The sequence below is a fragment of the Lycium barbarum genome, chromosome 10, assembly GCF_019175385.1.
Source record: "Lycium barbarum isolate Lr01 chromosome 10, ASM1917538v2, whole genome shotgun sequence".
Classification (NCBI taxonomy): Eukaryota; Viridiplantae; Streptophyta; class Magnoliopsida; order Solanales; family Solanaceae; genus Lycium; species Lycium barbarum.
Genome location: NC_083346.1, coordinates 53,064,463 through 53,081,838, shown reverse-complemented (window position 1 = coordinate 53,081,838; position 17,376 = coordinate 53,064,463).

Genomic DNA, 17,376 nt, shown 5'->3' with positions numbered 1-17,376 from the left:
TTAAAATGATATTTTTTAACTTGCGTACCAAACACAAGCAAATGAGTAGGAAAACCACTTATATTCTGATAAAGTATTTTCTTGAAAACATTTTCCGTCCTACCAAACACACCCATAATCATATATAGTGAGATTTTCATGTATTGTTAAAAGTAAGAACATATCTACGCTCAATCAATCAAAGTATGCCTCGATTTCAAACTAAATGGAGTTGTTATTATATATCCTATGTATATAACTTTAAATTTTCGGAGGACTCATTATACTTAAATTATCTTTACATTCTTCATCAACCTAATGCAACTTCTTTTCAATATCTGGACTTGAGATTGACTATGTGAAGCTCGCTTAAGCCGAGTTGCTATAGTATTTATAAGAAATCAACAACTTTATAAATACCCAACATGGCTTAAAAATAGCTTCAACCCGAAACTGGAAGAATTGAGTCGCTCAACCCTGATAAATATCAAAGTCTTGGTAAATTTATGAGAGATCGTCCAGACCGAAGAGTTGTCATTGTGATGGAAGATGGTGGTTATGCAACCGAAGCTAGTGACAAAGAATATGTGAATGGTAATGAAGCAAGTGAGAGTAAATATCAAGAACTTCATGAAGATGACCCTAGAAAGTACTTGGTGACAAGGAAAGTATTGGCTATTGGAAATTTCCGTAGAATCCCGAGTGTTTAACATTCGAGGACGAATGTTCCAAAAGAGGGAAGAATGTTACACCTTGGAAAATCCCTTGTATATGTATAGTGAATAGGCTAACAAAGGACATAGCGTATGCGATGTTTTGGCGAGTAAGAAAGAGTATTTGATGATCCTTGACGAGATTCCAAAGGCATGTAATGCAAGGAAGAAAGTTGCCAAGGAAAGTGAACCATATGTGGTGTATCAAATAAGAATTTCGAGCAACAAGCCTATGATGGCACAATGATGTCTTGGAGACAAGTAATAACGTCCCTTAGATTGGTATTGAGATGTTAAACAAGTGCCAAGAAGGTTCCATAAGGATCGGAGATCAAACGAGACAACGAGAACGAAAACGGAACCACCAGGCATTATACGGCCCAACCTACGAACCGTATAAATTGTACCAGCCGTATGTTGGACCGTATAATTGGCCAAGGAGGCCACCAGCTACTGGACCAAATATACGGCCATACATACGGTCCGTATAAATATTACAGACCGTATGTTGGTCCATATAAAGATGGTCGGCCAGATTTTTAATTTAAGTATAAGGGGCCTCTTTCATTTCATTTCCATTCTACTTTCACTCTACACTTCAAGAAACATCTAGAACCCTCTCTACTCTTTAACTACAAAAGAAATCAAAGGGAAACCAAGATCAACAATACATAATCCATGAATCAATGTGTATGAAACCCAAGTAAAGTTCATCTTCCTCAAAGAAAACCAAAAGAGAGGAGATAGGGTTTTGGTGCTAGAAGAGAAACTCCACTCAAGACTTGTTCAACCATCATCTAAGGTAAGTTTCATGACTAAACCATGTTGTTTAAGGTATTGAAAGGTTAAGATACTTGAATAGTAGCAAGGCATAGGAAATGGGCCATTAATGAGTGAATAGTGCCATGTTTGGATGGTAGTTGGATTGAATCATAAATGTTGGTGTGTTATGATTGTGGACACGTACCATGAAATACGTATTATATACGAGAAAACGCGATAGTAAGCAAAAACCTTGAATGTGGAGAAATGAAAAGAAATGGTGGATTATGGTCATTGTATATGAATGATGATTGTTGGTTGCTATATTGTGATTGTTGTTGTGAGTGTTGGGAGTTGATATGGAATATGGGAAAAGTAATATAAACAAAGGAAGTGCTGTCCAATTTTTCCTAGCTTTAGAAAGCCCGTTCTTATAATTGTGTAGCTAATGACGATATAAATTCTCTTGAAGGTAGAACGCGTGCATTAAAGGAGAACACGCAAGTGATCGCTTAGTTAAACGTCAAAGGTATGTAAGGTTTATCCCTTCCTTCAAAGGCATGAATCGTTCAAGCTTTCCATGATCCTCCTATATGATGTAACTTATGAGTCCTTAATACACCCAATTACATACGAGTATGACAATGATGATAATAAAGTAAAGAATAGAGATTCGATAGTTCATGATATGATGATTCCATAACATTGATGATGATGTTATTGCTCACACTCACCTTATGCATTATTCCCTTCAAGGTGAGGCAAAGTACTCGTAAATGTTCATAATATAATCGGGGGTTCACGACCTTACGTCACCCCGACATAGTGTGGTTGCCCTTAAAGCTTAACGTATGCTCTTAATGCTAATACATGATATGTCTCTAAGATGATTAACAATGTTAGTTTGTAATACCATGATGACATGTATAAGATGCCAAGAAATGATAAGATGATGCTATGTTATGATATGTGTAATAGTGATGTGTTATGATTGATTTTGTGATGATGAGATTCCACCGTGCCTAGATGGCCGGGCATGTCACCGCTAAAGCGGGATGCATATGGTTCCACCGTGCCTAGATGGCCGGGTATGTCACCGCTAAGGCAGGCTGCGATGTTTACACCGAGCCTAGAGGGCCGGGCATGATCACCACTAGTGGGAGGCATATGATGGTTACCCGGACGCGGGATAACGATGAGATATGTTAGGTGATGGGACGAGACATGTGATGACTTACGTACCATGATTATGTAAAATGTGATATATATACGAAATGTAATTGCTTGTGACACTCTTGCAGGTTATATCCTTCTCTCATGGCTCACGATCCTCTTATTATATTTATTTCATTCTTGCCTTGCATACTCAGTACAATGTTCGTACTGACATCCGTTTTCTTTGGACGCTGTGTTCATGCCCACAGATAGACAGGGAGGAGAGCTTGAGCCTGAGTCGTAAGAGCTGTTAGCCGATTGAAAGCACTCCTTTGTTCCGGAGGTGCTTGATTATCCTTTTGTGTATATTTGTATATGTTGGGCTCGACGGGGTCCTGTCCCGTCTATGCGTTTTGTACTTCCTTAGAGGCTCGTAGATACTCAATGTGGGTTATGTGGTCGGATGAAGTCATTATGGTATATTTGCATATATTATTTTGATAACCCAAAGGGCTTATGTATGTGAAACTATTTATGTTTACAAATGAAACATGACTTTCCTACAATGTGAGTATAAAATCGATGAAAGAAGTAGCTAATGAGCATGATGAGTAGTAGGACGAGCGGTGCTCGGTGGTTAGCCCCGGGTACCCGTCGCGGCCCCTAGCTGGGTCGTGACAAAAGTGGTATCAGAGCAGTTCAGTCCCAGGAAGTGTCTACGAGCCGTGTCTAGTAGAGTCTTGTTTATGGTGTGTTGCGCGCCACATCATTAAACAAGAGGCTACAGGGCATTTAGGGAAAGTGACCATCTTTCTTTTCATGAGATCGTGCGATAGAGCCGTGTATAAGATTTTACCCTCCCTAATAGTGTGTTATGATTTCAGAATGCCGCCAAAGGGAAAGGCTACAGCCTCCCAGAAGGGCAAGACTACGGCAAAGAGGCGGGTAGAAAGGGAGCCCCCGATGAATGTAGAAGAAGGCGAATCACATAATGAGGCCTTGTCTAACACTTCATCTACCCCGCCTAATGTGGAAGAGCAAGGAGGAGCCCCAGCTCCAATTCCTCCACCGGTTGCTTCGGGTCAACAAATGACCGAGGCCATCCAGTTATTGACACAATTGGTTGCCGCTCAGGCACAACGAGAAAATATGGGTTCAAGCGATCGGGCAGCAAGTACCAAGGCCCATGATTTTATGAGTCTAAATCCTCTGGAATTCTTCGGGTCAAAGTCGGATGAAGACCCGCAAAGTTTCATAGATGAGATGTTGAGGACGTTGAAGATTGTCCATGCCTCCGAAACTGAATCCGTGGAGTTGGTATCTTATAGACTCCGGGATGTGGCAGTTTTATGGTACAACAACTGGGTATTATCAAGAGGAGAGAATGCGCCTCCTCCGGTTTGGCAAGAATTCGTGGATGCATTTATTCGTCAATATTTGCCACCCGAGGTCCGCCGAGCTAGAGCGGATAGATTTCTACATCTGAGGCAAGGAAATATGAGTGCCCGGGAGTATAGCATGCAATTTAATTCCTTGGCGAGATATGCCCCGACTATGGTGGTCGACATGGGAGATCGTGTACACCGATTTGTGATTGGTTTGGGGCCACATTTGTTTAAGGACTGCTTGATGGCCTCTTTGTAACAAGGGATGGATATTTCTCGAATACAAGCCAATGCCCAGAACTTAGAGGGACGACAACAACCACAAAGGGGTGATCGTGACTGTGATAGAAGACAAAGCAAAAGGGCTAGATCTATGGGCACAGGCAGTGATTATAGAGGGGGACCAAGGCAGATCTATTCCCAACATTCGGGCCAATCAGCGACTAGCGCACCTCCCAGATTTCCAGATAGAAGATTCGACCGCTCATTTCGCTCGGGACAAGGTCAGAGTTTGAGGGCTTCAGGTTCCCAGTTTGAGGGTGATTATAGTCAGGGGAGACCCCCAGTTCCACGATGTAGTCGGTGCCGCAAATTACACTCAGGGCCATGTCGCCAGGACACTGATGCCTGTTATGTCTGTGGGCGGACTGGGCATATGATGCGAGATTGTCCCTCCCGGTATGGTAGAGGTGGGGTTCAGCCCACAGGCTCAGCAGCTGGTTCTTTATTAGTACGCCCGACAGCACAGACTTCCCAGATGACAGCAGGCCGAGGCAGAGGTAGAAGTGCTGCATCTACTTCAGGTGCCACTCAGCCCCGTGTTTATGCTTTAGCGGGACGACAGGATCTCGAGTCTTCTCCGAATGTGGTTACAGGTATATTGTCTATATTCTCCCGTGATGTGTATGCATTGATAGATCCGGGTTCTACATTCTCTTATATTACTCCATATGTTGCTGGTTGTATTGGGGTGAGACCTGAGCCAATCAAACCTTTTGAGGTGTCTACTCCGGTTGGTGATCCCGTGATAGCAAAGCAAGTGTACAAAAATTATGTAGTTGTGATATGCGATCGCCAGACCACGGCGGATTTGATTGAGTTGAAAATGTTAGATTTTGATGTAATTATGGGCATGGATTGGTTGGCCTCGTGCTATGCTAATGTTGATTGCCGATTGAAAATTGTTCGATTTCAATTTCCGGGAGAGCCCGTGCTTGAATGGAAGGGTAATGCAGCATCACCAAAAGGTAGGTTTATTTCCTATCTTAAGGCAAGAAAGATGACAGCCAAGGGCTATATTTATCACTTAGTTCGGGTCCATGACACCGAGGCAAAAATCACCAACCTTCGGATCCGTTCTGGTAGTGAATAAATTCCCAGATGTATTTCCTGATGAGCTCCCAGGACTTCCTCCAGAAAGAGAGATTGACTTCGCTATTGATGTGTTGCCGGACACCAAGCCTATTTCTATTCCTCCTTATCGAATGGCTCCGGCAGAGTTGAAAGAGTTAAAGGCACAGTTGAAAGATTTGCTTTAAAAGGGGTTTATTAGACCTAGTTCATCACCGTGGGGAGCACCGGTCTTTTTCGTGAGGAAGAAAGACGGTTCTCTACGAATGTGTATCGATTACAGGCAATTGAAAAAAGTGACGGTAAAGAACAAATATCCTCTTCCAAGGATTGATGACTTATTCGATCAATTGCAAGGTGCCAAGTGGTTTTCAAAAATAGACTTGAGGCCGGGTTATCATCAAGTAAGAGTTAGAGAAGAAGATATTCCCAAAACAGCTTTCAGAACGAGATATGGTCATTATGAATTTAGAGTGATGTCATTTGGGTTGACTAATGCTCCGGCCGTGTTTATGAATTTGATGAACAATGTATTCTGGCCTCTTTTGGATCTATTTGTGATAGTATTCATTGATGATATTCTGGTATATTCTCGCACGAAATCCGAACATGCAGATCATTTGCGAATTGTTCTTGGCATTCTTCGAGCCCGAGAGTTGTATGCAAAATTTTCCAAGTACGAGTTTTGGTTAAATTCTGTGACATTTCTGGGCCATGTTATTTCATATGATGGCATCCGAGTCGACACCCAGAAAATCAAAGCTGTGAAGACTTGGCCAAAGCCTACGACGCCTACAGAAGTTCGTAGTTTTCTGGGTTTGGCAGGTTATTATAGAAGGTTCGTAGAGGGCTTCTCATCTATTTCAGCCCCATTGACGAAGCTAACCCAGAAGTCAGCCAAATTTCAATGGAATGATGCTTGTGAGCGCAGTTTCCAATAGTTGAAAGGCAGATTGACCTCAGCTCCGGTCTTAACACTTCCAGAAGGGTCGGATGGCTACGCGGTATATTGTGATGCTTCGGGTGTCGGATTAGGATGCGTATTGATGCAGCATGGAAAAGTTATTGCATATGCTTCGAGACAATTACGGAAACATGAAAGAAATTATCCAACTCATGACCTCGAATTGGCTGCGGTTATTCATGCCTTAAAAATATGGAGGCATTATTTGTATGGTGTGCATGTTGATATCTATACAGATCACAAAAGTCTTCAATGTATTTTCAAGCAAAAGGAGTTGAACCTGCGACAGAGGCGGTGGTTAGAATTGTTCAAAGATTATGATGTGAACATTTTGTACCACCCGGGAAAAGCGAATGTAGTAGCCGATGCGCTTAGCCGCCGATCGATGGGCAGTTTATGTGAACTCCCTCCCAAAAAGAAAGAGATGGTTCATGAGCTCCGCCAACTAGCTAGTCTTGGGGTACGTGTAATAGATTCAGGTAATGTGGGGATTAGTATCAATGACCCCACAACTTCGTCCTTGGACATAGAAGTGAAGGAGCGACAATATGAAGACTCCCAATTGTGCCATTACAGAGACCTATCTCATGAAAAGGAGAAGTCTCCATTTGAAGTTTCTATTGATGGAATTCTTAGGTACCGAGGCAGGCTATGTGTGCCGAATGTGGCAGAATTGCGCCGGCGAATTCTAGAGGAAACACATTATTCTCGGTATTCCATTCATCCAGGTGCGACCAAAATGTATCATGATCTCAAGTTAATATATTGGTGGGATGGCATGAAGAGAGACATAGCAGAATTTGTAGCACGGTGTCCAAATTTCCAACAAGTAAAAGCCGAACATCAGAAGCCAGGAGGCTTATTGCAAGCAATAGAAATCCCTACTTGGAAATGAGAAGTGATCAACATGGATTTCATCGTGGGGTTACCTCGTTCTCGAGGCAAGTATGACTCTCTATGGGTGATTGTGGACAGATTGACAAAAGCAGCTCATTTTCTTCCGGGTAGAACTACTTACTCAGCAGAAGAGTATGCGAGGTTATATCTCAAGGAAATTGTGCGACTCCATGGTATACCATTATCTATTATTACAGATAGACGAGCATAGTTTACAGCCATGTTTTGGAAGTCCTTTCAAGAAGGTCTAGGCACTCAGGTGAAGCTTAGCACGGCATTTCATCCGCAGACTGACGGACAAGCCGAGCGTACTATTCAGACCTTGGAAGATATGCTACGAGCATGTGTGCTGGATTTCGGTGGTAGTTGGGATGATCATTTACCGCTAATCGAATTTGCATACAACAATAGTTACCATTCCAACATTCAAATGGCTCCTTATGAAGCTTTATATGGAAGGAGGTGTAGATCCCCAATCGAATGGTTTGAAACAGGAGAAGCAAAATTAATAGGCCCTGAATTGGTTCAACAGGCAGTAGAAAAAGTCAAGGTGATCCGAGATCGATTGTTGACAGCCCAAAGTCGCCAAAAGTCTTATGCAGACAACCACCGACGAGACTTGGAATTCCAGGTTGATGATTGGGCGTTTTTGAAAGTATCGCCAATGAAAGGGGTGACGAGATTTGGCAAAAAAGGGAAGCTAAGTCCTAGATACATTGGACCCTATAGAATTATCCGCAAGGTGAGTTTGTAGCCTATGAATTAGACCTACCCTCGGATCTTGAATCAGTCCATCCGGTTTTCCATGTTTCGATGCTCCGCAAGTGTGTTGGAGATCCCACAAATATTTTCCTGATAGATGATGTGCAAGTGACAGAAAGGCTAACCTATGAAGAGGTGCCTATTGCTATTCTAGACAGGCAAGTGCGAAGACTTCGAAATAAAGAGGTAGCTTCAGTCAAAGTCTTATGGCGAAACAATAATCGGGAAGAAATGACTTAGGAGGCAGAAGAGAAGATGAATTTCGAGTACCCGCACTTCTTTCAACCCCAGAAGGAGATCCAAAGTGAAACGACAATAATGTACGGTATGCATGCTTTATTCTTGTGCTTTTGGTCGTGTGTGGCCATAGATATGTTGATATTGTGATGTAGCCCTGTGAGGCGATGATATTATGGGTTGTGTGAAAGGTTGGTAATGACAAATTACAGGGGAAACTCTGGCAAAATTTCCGTAGAATCCCGAGTGTTTAACATTCGAGGACGAATGGTCCAAAAGGGGGGAAGAATGTTACACCTTGGAAAATCCCTTGTATATGTATAGTGAATAGGCTAACAAAGGACATAGCGTATGCAATGTTTTGGCGAGTAAGAAATTGTTATACCCCGTATATTTATACGTCGAACTATTCGTAAGCAAATCGACTCAAGTTAAAGGCGGAATTATTTTCGGACACGAAATAGGAACCTTTAATTTTCAAGTTTAATTATTACATAAATTGTTATAAATTTTATTTAGTGTTGAAATATTATTGGAGATTAGGAACTAATTAATTGTGATTAAATTATTAAGTGAGGATTATTGATTAATTAATTTAATTATGGAAAGTGGGCCCCGCCCGAAAATTAAAAAAAAAACAAAATTGAACAAAACAATTTGATGAGTCATTAGGGGGGGGGGGACGTGTCATTATGAGGGGGACCATATATATATATATGGTTGACTAGTGAATCAACAAGTATTCACTTCATTTACTAAGAAATGAAACTTAGAAAAAATTGTAACAACTTCCATGGCTGCTCAGCCAGCCATGGATGGAGGAAACATATTTTTGGTTACATGTTGTGAGCAAGTTTCAAGTGAATGACAAATTCAAGGAGATGATAGCAACATTGGATATTGAATTGGGGAAAAAGAAATTGTGAAATTGGAGCAATTAAGTGCAGAACTTCCTTTGAGAAAATTAAGGTAAGATTTTCTTATTTTATAGTATAATTGTATTAATAGTGTTGTAATGGAAGGATTAAAATTGGATTGGATGAAATTGGAAGTAAGAAATTGCATGAAATCGTTGTATGCGAAATTGTGGGTTGAAAAGGAATAAGAAGGATTGTTGGGTTGTTGGAATTGTTATGGGCTGAATTGTAAGAATTTTGTATGTATATCTCTATTGTTGGTATTTATGTGATAGCAGGAGAATAATTGGAAATTCGGGTTAGGCGAATATATAGGGGAAATGCTGCCCGATTTTCATTAAGTCCTTAAATACTGAAAAACCCTTAACGAGAAAGTGTAAGCCAAAGAATAAATTCTATTAGCGATGGGCTACAGATTTATGGACTAGAAAGTATAGTTACTAACGATAACGTTACTCTTATATTAAATAGGCTAAAAGAGCGACAAGGCGAACGGGTTTGCGAATAGTCGCTAACAGGTATGTAAAGTTAACCCTTCTTTCTTTTGGCATGATCTTTATGAAACAAACAGACGACGTATATGTATGATTTCAAAGAAGCTCCTATTCTTAGAGCCACTAGGATGGCTGATGTTCTTGACTCCCAGAAGCTATTTTGTTATGTCTTGATACATGTATATGTTTCCAAAGTTCTATTTTGATATAATCCATAGTGATATTCGAAAGGTACTTGATATGACTGTTGCCTTGATTTTCAAATGATAGCTCGTTTTGATTATTCTATCGAGTCTCAGATGTGTTTTAAATTGCATATGGTTTCTCACTACTCTGCTCGTGCATGCCTCAATATATCTTTCACTGAGTCCCGGGCCAGGACACGGTTTTGTGCATAGTTTCACTGCATTGTTCACCGAGTCCCTCACTAGAGGGCCAGGACACGTTATATATATATGATGATATGATGATATGTTTATGGCGGCCAGGATGGTATATGATGACTTTATTCACCGAGTCTCTCACTAGAGGGCCGGGACACGTTATATATATATGATGACATGATTATGTCACCGAGTCCCATAATGGGCCGGGTATGATGTATGATATTGACATGCATGATTTATGTTTCAAAAGGGCAAGTGTTTTGGTATTCTGGACTTTGTACTTGTTTCTGTAGTCCTTATTTCAGTTATGATCCTTCTTACTGTATTTCATGCTTTATATACTTAGTACATATTCCGTACTGACCCCCTTTTTTGGGGGGTTGCGTTTCATGCCCGCAGGTACAGATAGACGGCTTGGTGACCCTTCAGCATAGGACTTCTACTCAGCTGTTTTGGAGAGCTCCGTTGTTCCGGAGTCTAGACTTTTTGTTCAGATCTTATGATATATATGTATATGTTTATCCATGGGTATAGCGGGGCCCTGTCCCGTCATATTTCGCTATCGATACATTTAGAGGTCTGTAGACATATGTGTGGGTTGTGTATAAGTTCTGTCCAGCTGTGTCTATACGATGTGCTATGGATATGGTCGTCTGTAATGGCCTCCTTGTCGGCTTGCATATGATATGATGTTCGTATGTAGTGGCAGCCTTGTCGGCTTGCGTATCATTCATGATTTGATTAGTTGTGACTCCTCAGGAGACAGTGTATCTGGATATGTATGTACATGATAACGTCGTGAACCTTGAGGTTCTTTTGCAAGTTTCCATATTGTTCTTAGGTTCAGTTTGAATATATCCAACAGGTACGCATACGGGTGTCCAGGTCGGGCACTAGTCATGGCCCACGGGGTTGGGTCGTGACAAAAGTGGTATCAGAGCAGTTCATCCTCGGAGTGTCTACACACTGTGTCTAGTAGAGTCTTGTTTATCGGTGTGTTGTGCACCACATCTATAAACAGGAAGCTACTGGACATTTAGGATGTGACCTTTCTTTCATATCTAAGATCGTACGATAGAGCCCAGCCATAGGAAATGAAATTCCTTATACTAACCCTTGATTTCAGCTGAAGAACAACACCGACAGAAGAAAGTGACTGATGATATTGGAAGTTACAAAGTACACAGGTAAGCAACGGTGCGAAAGACGCATGTCGAATAAGGTAAGAATATTGAAGTATGTCTGAAATGTAAAGTTGAAGAATGAAAGGGAAGGTTGATAGGAAGGTATAACAGGACAGATCGTTAAAGGATCAGATACGTCTCGGGGTGTGATATGTGAGGCAAGTTTCGACATCTTTATACTTTTACTTGAAATTGGGAGCCCTGTGTGGCTATGATATGATATGATATATACGTATATATGTTGGCCCTTTGAGGCATTGTTGGTATTTCATGCGTGCAGGTTTTGAGATAGTAAAAAAATACAGAGGAAACTCTGCCAAAATTTTCCTAGAAACGAAAAGAGAATGAGATATAAGTTCGTAATATTCTTGAAGGGTCATGTCAACAGTAATGATAAGATTTGACTAAGTTGCAAGTATGTCTGACTTCGAGGAATAAAGTTAACGGTTGAATTGGTAGTAATAGTAATTCTGAGGTCGATATCGATATGGTAAATTTATTATGTTGGACTAAAGCTTTAAGAGATACCCTCCGTGTCATTCGTGAGGAGCACCATTCTTACTTGGGAAATCTTATTTCGAAAAAACATATATGAGCAGCAAAGTTTGGAATTCATTTGAATGGACCAGAATACTTTCCAGCCACACTTTTGCCTTAGAAAAAGCTTATGTTGAAGGGTAAAAATGTCCAGCGATTAAGTTTCACTTTTATTGAAAAGTATAAAGCATACAACAAGTAGTTTATGAACTAAATAATTCGTCCACGACTCAAGAATAAACCTGGAGGTAAACCATGTGAATCAAGCACTAAGAAGTCCTGTGGTGCTTGTCAGATTCTAGTTTTATTCTGGTGGTGGTTGGAGAATGCTTCATAGTAACATTTTATTAGTTCTTAATCAACTAATTGGAGATGGAATTTGTGGAAGGAAAACTTAAACTTGTGGGCTGTCTAGGATCATGCATTTCATATGTTGTTGGTGAAATTCTAGGATGCTTCGGAAGGGTTTGTGATACTAAGGGATGATTTAGAAAAATGAGGCAACTCGTAACAGAACATTTTGTTGAGGTATCGAGTGAACTGATAAGTAGGGGTAAATTACGACGAGTTTACAGTTAAAAGGAGTAGTAGTATGATTGAGACAAAAGTACGGGGGAGGAAGAGTTATGACAAATTATGAAGGTATTGATAAGACAACATGTGAGATATTAAGGGTAAGATTGATCAGAAAGGGTGAAGGATTACGCCTAGTCCACAGAGTGTAATTAAAACATAGTAAGAATCGTGAATAAGATTAAGAAGTGTTACGTTATAGGATGGGTTACGAACAGGATGCAATGCGAATACAATAAGGATTGCTATAGAAATGAGTAAAGCCTAGCAAGGGAGTAACTAAAGAATATGATGTGATTAGTGTGAAACGGAAAAGCAAATGTAGAACGAATAAGAAAGACTTACAAAGTTCTATAGGGAAAGTTCAGAATAAAAGTCAAGTGGTAACGAAAGTGAAAGCGAGCACATGGAGAGAAGGAGATAATAGAAAGAGGAAGATAAGAGGAAATCGAGTGGGATTACAGTGTAGCGATGCATTATGACATGTATAGCTTGGAAAACCAGTAATATAAGCGACAGAATTGTGAAAGACCGAACTAAGGGAAGATAAGCAACGAGACAGAATGAATGCCAGAAATGACTGGTATGATAAGAACAAGTGGGGATGAACAGAATATGGTTTGACAATGAGAAAGGGGTTATGTAGAAGTCGTGTCTTCCGAGGGATATAGGAGTAGCATGAGATTCCTCGTGCACACAATAAAAGATGGACATAGACTGGAGAAATGAAAGAAATACTAAAGGAAGCACTCAAGACATACGTAAAGGGAAATATATCGCTACAAACTTAAGGTGTAGTACGATGAAAAGGTGATAAGACAAGACCACTATTAAGACGAATTTGATATGATTTTGAGTAAGTTAGAAGTTAGCATTGGATATACAACAAGAGAGAAAGAGTATGAGGCATAAAAGAGTACTGCGTATATGTGACCTCACCTCGAAAATAGTGAAATCCTTAAAGGACAAGGATTGTGGATTTGTGAAACAACTGATGTATTGTGAGTTTATTAGAAGAAAAAGATGATATCCGTTGGGATAAAGATAGTGTTATAAGAAAGCTTGGGGCACTTATCATCAGAATATATGTGCTACCTAATTGAGAATTTGAAACGACTATAAGCACTAGCTAATTACTGATCGGAATAAATGGAATGTGGCTTTGGTTAAGGTTTTGTACGTGGGGAATAAAAGTTATAAATGATAAAGAAAAGACATGGATATGGTATAAGTACAACTCCAAAGGGGGGAAGCGGGTGAAAGCAAAGTAAGTATAAATGGAAACAATTGACGCTATAATATATCCATTATGGATACTCAAACTTCAAATGAGATCCCATGCTGAAACAAGTTGGTAAGATCTGAAAGCCAGCGATAAACGAATAGAAGACAGGATGGTATTTGAGACAAGACTAAGGATCATTTGTAAAGATTCTGTATAATATGACATTAGAAAGTGAATGCTTATAAAAAGGAAGAATACGACAAGAGAATGGTAACAAGTAACTTAAAAGATATTATAAAGGATAGCAATGCTATGCTGGATTAGAAGTTAAGATGTTGACAATGGAGTTATTGGCTAATGATATTGTGACATATAAGTAGCAAAGGAGAAAGGATAGGAAATCTCTCCTATACTAGGATATGAGAAAATCAAATGGCGAATAAAGGAAGGGAAAGAAGCTTGACAAGATAGACCGCAACTGAGTTTTAGTACAAATAAGATATGCAAAACGGGATGAACCAGGAGAGGGAAGGACTATGACTAAGATTGGATATACTTGGTACAAACTGTACAAGAATAGTTATGCAACCTACGAATAATTGTATGCTAAGGATGAGACCAAGTGAGTACTTGATAAGAAGAATAAGGATTCAGTACTAACATCGTGATTGTGATATTTTGGATACATTAAAGGAAGGTGTGAGGTGGTTTGAGGCAAAACTACAGAGATACAATTAGTACTGAGGGAAAAAGCCATAGTTGGGTCCCGATACCATTGAAAGGTACGAGGGAAGAATGTAAGGTAAAGCACAAAGACTAGTGAAACGACGCTAAGGTATTTTCTGGGCTGATTTGAACACCTACACATACTCATGTAAAGATTTCAATAGGATATGTGATAGGGGAACTAAGAGCAAATTTGAGTAAAGGGGCAGTAGAAGAGTTTGAATCAAAAATAGAGTAACGACACGAGATAATACGCCTAAAGTATTGCCAGTTAGGGTAAAGGAAATTGCGAAAGGATTTAACTGAGACAATTAGAACAAGCGGGTTACTGGTTACTGGATGACAGTAAAGTTATAATATGAGGGGACCCTAGCGCTATTTGATAGCCAACCCTAAAAATTGAGATCAAAAAGTAAAAACAAGTGATAGTTAAAGACCTTCAAAAAGAAAGTCAGAAAGTGACGCATAATGCTAAGGATTCCAGAATACGGACTGTCACAGCGGAGTAAAGCAAGGATATTGGAGTACAAAAATGTTACCCTCTGGGAAATTTCGTTTTACTCGTAGAACCTGCGAAGGGTCCACAGGTTACCAGAGTCATACGATACTCCAAGGATATTAAAGTCTAATGAACCGACGAGGGACGTCTGCGCGTTATTAAAATCATATTTAAAGATTGAGAGGTAAGATAAAGGGAACGATACCTTAAGGGAATAACTATAGGAGAATAAGGAGTCAAGTTAAGACTAAGCGCACAAGGAAGAAAGTAAGATTTCAACAGAAGAGCTCGCAATACAACTGACAACGGACTGCGAAGTAAGAGGAGAGTAAAGGCAGTGACGTGGAATTATTATCTCGGGAAGCAACAGAAAGAGGAGATATTACAGGAATAGCTATGTAAAGGCATGGAATGAGTTATAATGAATTGTAGCGAATCGACCAATGGAAGAGGTATGTGAAGGGTATAATTAAATAAGAGAACACTTGAGAAGGTATTCGGAATTCAGAATCAGTTTAACATTCGAGGACGAATGTTCTGAAGGGGGGAAGGATGTTATACCCCGTATATTTATACGTCGAACTATTCACAAGCAAATCGACTCAAGTTAAAGGCGGAATTATTTTCGGACACGAAATAGGAACCTTTAATTTTCAAGTTTAATTATTACATAAATTGTTATAAATTTTATTTAGTGTATAAATATTATTGGATATTAGGAACTAATTAATTGTGATTAAATTATTAAGTGAGGATTATTGATTAATTAATTAATTAATTAAATTATGGAAAGTGGGCCCCGCCCGAAAATTAAAAAAAAACAAAATTGAACAAAACAATTTGATGAGTCATTAGAGGGGGGGGGGGGCGTGTCATTATTAGGGGGACCATATATATATATATGGTTGACTAGTGAATCAACAAGTATTCATTTCATTTACTAAGAAATGAAACTTAGAAAAAAATTGTAACCCTTCCATGGCTGCTCGGCCAGCCATGGATGGAGGAAAAATATTTTTGGTTACATGTTCTGAGCAAGTTTCAAGTGAATTACAAGTTCAAGGAGATGATTGCAACATTGGATATTGAATTGGGGAAAAAGAAATTGTGAAATTGGAGCAATTAAGTGCAAAAATTCCTTCGAGAAAATTAAGGTAAGATTTTCTTGTTTTATAGTATAATTGTATTAATAGTGTTGTAATGGAAGGATTAAAATTGGATTGGATTAAATTTGAAGTAAGAAATTGCATGAAATTGTGAGTTGAAAAGGAATAAGAAGGATTGTTGGGTTGTTGGAATTGTTATGGGCTGAATTGTAAGAATTTTGTATGTATATCCCTATTGTTGGTATTTATGTGATAGCAGGAGAATAATTGTAAATTCGGGTTAGGCGAATATATAGGGGAAATGCTACCCGATTTTCGGTAAGTCCTTAAATAATGAAAAACCCTTAACGAGAAAGTGTAAGCCAAAGAATAAATTCTATTAGCGATGGGCTACGGATTTATGGAATAGAAAGTATAGTTACTAACGATAACGTTACTATTATATTAAATAGGCTAAAAGAGCGACACGGCGAACGGGTTTGCGAATAGTCGCTAACAGGTATGTAAAGTTAACCCTTCTTTCTTTTGGCATGATCTTTATGAAACAAACAGACGACGTATATGTATGATTTCAAAGAAGCTCCTATTCTTAGAGCCACTAGGATGGCTGATGTTCTTGACTCCCAGAAGCTATTTTGTTATGTCTTGATACGTGTATATGATTCCAAAGTTCTATTTTGATATAATCCATAGTGATATTCGAAAGGTACTTGATATGACTGTTGCCTTGATTTTCAAATGATAGCTCGTTTTGATTATTCTATCGAGTCTCAGATGTGTTTTAAATTGCATATGGTTTCTCACTACTCTGCTTGTGCATGCCTCAATATATCTTTCACTGAGTCCCGGGCCAGGACACGGTTTTGTGCATAGTTTCACTGCATTGTTCACCGAGTCCCTCACTAGAGGGCCAGGACACGTTATATATATATGATGATATGATGATATGTTTATGGCGGCCAGGATGGTATATGATGACTTTATTCACCGAGTCTCTCACTAGAGGGCCGGGACACGTTATATATATATGATTATATGATTATGTCACCGAGTCCCATAATGGGCCGGGTATGATGTATGATATTGACATGCATGATTTATGTTTCAAAAGGGCAAGTGTTTTGGTATTCTGGACTTTGTACTTGTTTCTGTACTCCGTATTTCAGTTATGATCCTTCTTACTGTATTTCATGCTTTATATACTTAGTACATATTCCGTACTGACCCTCTTTCTTCGGGGGGCTGCGTTTCATGCCCGCAGGTACAGATAGACGGCTTGGTGACCCTTCAGCATAGGATTTCTACTCAGCTATTTTGGAGAGCTCCGTTGTTCCGGAGTCTAGACTTTTGGTTCAGATCTTATGATATATATGTATATGTTTATCCAGGGGTATGGCGGGGCCCTGTCCCGCATATTTCGCTACCGATACGCTTAGAGGTCTGTAGACATATGTGTGGGTTGTGTATAAGTTCTGTCCAGCTGTGTCTATACGATGTGCTATGGATATGGTCGTCTGTAATGGCC